This window comes from Aulonocara stuartgranti (genome assembly GCF_965226115.1).
Source record: "Aulonocara stuartgranti genome assembly, chromosome: 2".
Lineage (NCBI taxonomy): Eukaryota > Metazoa > Chordata > Actinopteri > Cichliformes > Cichlidae > Aulonocara > Aulonocara stuartgranti.
The window spans coordinates 15,968,011-15,974,862 of NC_138940.1; positions in this window are offsets into that span (position 1 = coordinate 15,968,011).

Below are 6,852 nucleotides of genomic sequence, written 5' to 3' on the forward strand. Positions count from 1 at the left end.
ATGACAACTGAGACAGAAGACCAGAGACCCTTTAATCAACTGCAGATACCATTTATACAAACGTGATATATGAATCTAATAGTGAAGGTATTTTTAAGTTATTTTTAATATCCATTGTTGTAGTAGCTTATCATGCAAAACGCAAAGAGTCACACTCAAAGAATTTAAAACGTACATCTTAAATGAGCTGATCAATATGCCAGAAGTTGAATTGACCTCATCCTATACATTTAAGTAGAAGAAGTTTTATTTTGTTTGTTTGTTTGTTCCACTAGTTTTCCATTTGGTTTGGAAAGGTGTCACTACTGGTAGCATGATCCGATAGCTGGACCTTACAGAGGTTGCACAGGTAATCTTGCTTGGAAATGATGCCACATCAATATGTGTCATCCTGGAGGAATGTGCCATTCATGATATCAGAAGGTTTGCTGAGGGTCTCTCAACGCAGTCTCAAGAGCACAGAGGAGATTTTAGGTGACAGGCAGTCAAGAGTAACAGGGCTGTAGAAGTTCCTTAACCGTCACCAGGATCTGTATGACAGGTCAGGATGAGCACTGCCAAAGCTCTTCAAAACGACCAAGCAGGCCACTGGTGTGACCAAACAATTAGAAACAGAGATCATAATAAAACTGCAGTTATCAAGAGTCAATGAAGGGGTGGGTTTACCCAGCCCCAAAGATTATTATTTAACAGCACAAGTATTTGTAATCAGAATTATGAAGCAACGTTGAAAGCCACAGTTGTCTGTCTTAGACAGGCCACTGCAGAGTTTGTTGCAATGCTTACAGGATGCCGGACAATGCGATATCCAAAGCCAGTGGGCTGGGTTTTCTAAAGATATTTGCCTTGGATTAGTGAAACAACTACACCTTTAAATAGAACTAATAATTTTAAACTAGTTATGATTCACATTTTAAACCTGCTATTATTGATTTATGACACAGTCTGGCGAGGGCAGACTGTATGAATTGAAAAAAGGACCCAAAATGCAGACTCCAAGGAACAGGGAATAAAACTTGAATGTTAACAAAAAGCGAGCCATTTAATATGGCTGTTAAAAAAGGTACAAACAAAGTGCAAGGCAAACTGAAGCAAAATTAACACAAACCTAAACTGGGAAATCTAAACAAACAATAAGAAAAACCTAGACAAGGAACTTGGACGCATGGCATAGCATGGGAAACATGGCGTGGACAACAGACAACCTGACAATGACACACTGAAAACTAGTGATGTGACGTTCTGTATCGAGGCTTCGAAGCTTGTGTCAAGTAATGGAAGGGGCGTTTCCGCGATGCGCGTATCGAGGCTTGCTTCATTTATGGGAGCAGCTGAAAATGATGACGTCCGAAGCCTCGCTGCCCGGCTGTACCACGTGACTGGTTCATGAAGTGGTTCGAACTTTGCCGCGAGATATGACAGCGATATAAACCCCTCAGACTTCATTCAAAATGTAGGTGTTTGATGGAGAGTTGCGGTTAGTGAGAGTTTGGAGACAGTTTGGAGGTTTATGAGAGTGAGGAGAGAAAGTCAGGAGAGAATGGAGCCAGCTAAGAAGAGGAGGATGTCCTCCCCTGTGTGGGAACATTTTGATCTTATTCCTCCCAACAAGGTATGTAAATTTCTACAGAAGATGTATTTTCATAATACTGATGGTGCAATACAATTTATGTTAAGCTGTCTTTACTTTTGTACAAGGTGAAGTGTTTGCTATGTGCCAGGGAGCTGGGATATAACAACAACGCCTCATCCATGCTTAGGCACTACAGAGCTTTGCATGAGAATAAGGGGAACACCGATTGTGGAGCAAGACCAGGTGAGCCATCAAATGCCATGATAATATAGTATGCAGTAATGTTACTAAATGATATAACAATATTATACAACTGTAATAAGTTACGTGTGTGATATTTATATTTGTGCTTTGTCTTTATTGTCTTTCCTCAGGAGAACAATCTCAAATAGACGAAGACCTGGTTAGCATGGTGATTGAGGACTCCCAGCCATTTAGCATTGTGGAGGACAAAGGATTTAAAAGATTTGTTAAATCATTAAATCCCAGCTATGTTCCCCCCACTAAAAAGGTCATAAAAGCAGTGAAAATGTAGTTTTTACAGAATAAAATGTGAACAGGCAGGACTGAGGCTCAAAGCCTCAGTATGTAGCTGTCCATACCTCAACGTTACAAAAGCACAACTACTATCCACACCCCAACCACACCTCACCTCACAGTAAATGATCATTTCCATTTTAAGCATTTCCAAATAATCATTTTCCATACTGCCAGTATATACACAGTATACTGCCATCACTACAATATACATGTTTTACACACTCCTTTTGTTGTTGACATTTACAGGCTGTGTGCAAAAGGCCACACTTCAAATTCTTGCCAACTAATATTTTTACGTCCAGTAGGTGTCCTACTAGAGCAAATGAAGCTTCAAGAAGCTTTGCGCTGGGGTGAACCAATTGGATGAACCGCTTCAGTGCTTCATGAAGCTTCATCTGCCCATCACTACTGAAAACAGAGGACTTAAATACACAGGAGGTGATTAGGGGAAGTGGAAACACATGGAGGAACAGCTGACACTAATCTGACATAACGAGACAAAGGAAGCAAAGTTGACTACACTGACATAGGACACAGACCTTCAAAATAAAACAGGAAACATGAGACACAGACAAGACAATATAACCTTGACACAACATAAGCATGAAACACATAGGGTGAGGGAAACTAAAATACAGGGTAAGAAAACACAAGGAGTCTAATAACCAAATGAACTTCACTAATCTAATGAACTTAAACATAAACAACATCCAAATAAACTAAAACTTGAAACGCTGGGTCAACAGACCCAGGAACGTGACAAGTTATCCAGTGGGCAAGGCAATGCACTGTCTGTTATTGTAAAATCAAGAATTCATGGTTTAAAAAAAATATTTTCTGATAGATATGGACTAACCCATCAATATTTCTTTCACTATCTTCAACTTAGACATTACTTTGACAAAAATGTCAAAGGAGTTATATCAAGTATATCGGATATTACACAAATTACACAAAAGTTCATTCAACAAATTATATAAGGGCTAAATGGGAATTATCAAGCAAAGCATCTAAGGACCTCCATCTCTAAGGGTTGGACAAATAATAAATAGTCAAATATCTGCTACAGCCTCATATATGTGGAGGGATTTTTCATTGAAAAGTCCTGGAAATTCCTCAGGACACCAATTGTCATCTAATTAGGAGCATGCTCCAATGCTGTCTGGTATGCATACAAGAAAAAACTGCTGTGTACCATATTCAGTTGCTGCAATGGAATTTCAGCAAAATCGAATAGTCTGCCACATATTTTTTTTAAGTTGATTATCAGGGTGTCTTTGATCATTTTAGTTTCTGTTAAATAATCTGGAATCATTTTGTTTCATATGAGTCAATATGAGTATAGAAAAACAGCATTGTGTTTTTCAACTTAAGATACAATTTGCTTTCAAAGTTTTCCTTTAATTTTTTTTAGGTGTTTATAATGTCAGACGTTTCCTTGTGGTGATTGGTTAAATGTTTTCAAGGTCCCCTGCCATCAATCATGCTGCAACATGTGAAGCATAATGTGACAGAAGGACTTCTGCTTCAGGCACGATGGGAATAAAATTTGCGAATAACTTCAAATTAGTGATGGATATCTGAAATTATGATTGATTGACTGATTCTGGCATATTGGGTGCATAATTGTGCTACTTTGCTGCTTCAGGTTTCTGACTGTCACAACCCATTTTGAATCTTGCTTGGGGTTAAGTTTCTTCCATACATTATTTACAGATGAGATGTTTAAAATGGTAAAAACAAAAGTGATTGTATTTAGCATTTTCTCTGTCTTTAACACAAACTAGACTTAGACTAGTTGGGTAAACCATGCCTTACCTCAAATTCCCATCTACTGACTGCCCTTAGCCAAAATGATGCAGTCAATCTTAAATATGTGGAAATAATTGGTTTGAGTTTCACAATTAAGTAGATGCTTTCACTTTAGGTACTAATAGTCAAATTGTAGTGTTTATTAAAGTTAATGTAGTGTTTTAATGAAAGTGAGGTTTTCAATCACTGTAAGTAGAGGGGAAAACAATGTCTCTCTGTGGAAGACTAGGACAAGAAAGCATACTTTTACTTTTTTATTTGAATTAACAAATCAAGCATAGTGAACACAAACATGAATAATGATGATAAATGATGATGGTAAACACACTCACATACTGCATGAAAACAAAAATCGAGGGACTACAGAAACATACAAAGCCAAATGTTTAAAAGTTTGCACACTGCAGAATATATATAAAAATTATTTTTTTCCACAGCAGAATATGGAAAACATCATCAACTTATCAAATGTTTAAACTGAGACATTTTAATATTTTATTAAGAATATTATATGTAAGAGCATTTTGCAACTGCCAACTTAATGTACAGTGCTGTAAAACACATTAAATAAGGATTTAATACATTTATTAAGGGGAAAAAGCTATCTAAACCTACCTGGCTATTGTGAAAAAAAATAAAAGTCCCAAAATCTACTAATTATTTTGTTAATTGCTTGTGCCACGCTTACCTGCAAGAACTGCAGTCAGGCATTTGCTGGCATTGAGTCTCTTACATCACTGTTGAGGAAATTTGCTTCGGTAGCTTAAGGGCACAAACTGACGGACATTAATGGACATTCTCTTTCAGGATTTTCTGGTTGATATCTCCATATCTTATAAACTAGTTCACTTTGTATTTACGTCATTTCTGGCAGTAATCAGTCCTGGGTGTGGTTAGTGAAACTGAACTATGGCTAAAGTTTTGTTAGTTAGCTTTAGCCATCTAAAACATATAGTTAGGGCTGGACCAGGTGACCCAGAATCCATTAGTTATGCTGCAATAGACGGAGGCTGCCGGGGATTCCCATGATGCATTGAATTTTTCCTGCAGTCACCTTTCTCACTCACTATGTGTTAATAGACCTCTCTCTATTGAATCATATCAGTCATTAACCTCTGTCTCTCTTCCACAGCATGTCTTTTATCCTGTCTTCCTTCTCTCACCCCAACCGGTCACAGCAGATGGCCGCCCCTCCCTGAGCCTGGTTCTGCCGGAGGTTTCTTCCTGTTAAAAGGGAGTTTTTCCTTCCCACTGTTGCCAAAGTGCTTGCTCATAGGGGGTCGTATGATTGTTGGGTTTTTCTCTGTATCTATGAAGCGCCTTGAGGTGACTTTTGTTGTGATTTGGCGCTATATAAATAAAATTGTACATGTATTTTGCATTTGCGTGAGTTGTCTTTGTGTAATATAAAAAATTGTCATATTTACATATTTCAGATCATCAAACAAAGTCATGTGACAATAAAAGAAAGAAATACAAAAGGGCCAATTTCTTACAACAATGTATAGTATATCTAAAGAAATCTTTTTGTGCAAGTGACAAGGACAAAAATCGATAGTGGATGCCAGTGATCTCCCAACCCTTAGAGAATAATCCCTGTTTTCAATGCAGTGCTGCCTCACTGCATGGGCTCAGGAGCACTTCCAGAGATCACTGTCTGTTAACAAAGTTCACTGGGCCATCGAAAAAATAAAGGTTAAAGCTCTATCATGCAATGAAAAGTGATATGCCTCAATCCAAAAAACACTCAACCATCTTATCTGGGCCAAAATTCATTGAAAACTTAGATGGAAAACTATTCTGAGTTCAGACGAATTGAAATTTGAAATTCTTTTTTGGAAAACATGAACCCCGTATTATTCAAACAAAGGAGGAGAGACCATCCAGCTCAGTTCAAAAGCTTGCATCTCCTTTATTGTATGGGGTTCGTTAGAGCATATGGAATTGGCAGCCTGCACAACAGTAAAGGCGCCAACAGTGCTGAAAGGTGTATCCAGGTTTTAGAGAAACATATGCCCCCATCCAGACAATGTTTTGCCTTTTTTTCTATGGAAGGCTCTGCATATTTTAGCAAGACAATTTTAAGTCGCATATTGCAACTATTAAAATAGCATGGCTTACAATAGAAGAGTCCAGGTACAGGAATTGATTGCCTGCAGTCCACACTTTTCACCATCTGCAAATATCTGACACATTATAAAACAAAATACATTTCATAGAAGATCCTGGACCTATGAGCAGCTAGAGTCCTACAGAGATTGACAAATAGTTGGAAAAAGAAGACGGGATGCTACAGAATTTTAAACATGGCCCCATACAACTTTTTTAGATGTGTCACTGCTATCAGATTACATTACTTTTTTTTTCCTTTTAAATTTTCTTACCTTTCCCTTTAATCATTTGAGATATTTTCTATGTTCTACTGTGAATAAAATATGTTTTATTTGACATTTTCAAATTATTGCATTCTGTTTTATTTACATTCTACACCACACATTTTCACAGGGAGACAGAATCATTGAGCTTCTTCTGTTCTGAAGGTTATAGGACCAGAGCAGGTCGTACTGGAAGGTTACTTTTAGTTCTAAGCAAATCTTGGGTCCTCTATAGGACTCATTTGCTCTTATAGCAGCCATCTATGAGAGCAAATGTTATAACACCTGAAGAAAAGTGACACTGGATTACACAGGTAAGGAGATTACCCACTATAGCTTTGTTAGTGTAAACATATTAGGGCTGTTGACTTCTTAGATTTAACGAAAGGCAAGAAAGTAGATAATGTGACATGTATTATGCACTTTATTAGATATGAAATAAAATGTTAAGAACTGTGTACATATCATCATCATCATCATCGTTTATTTATATAGCACTTTAAAAACACACAAGGCTGACCAAAGTGCTGAACAACAGAAACATAATAGATA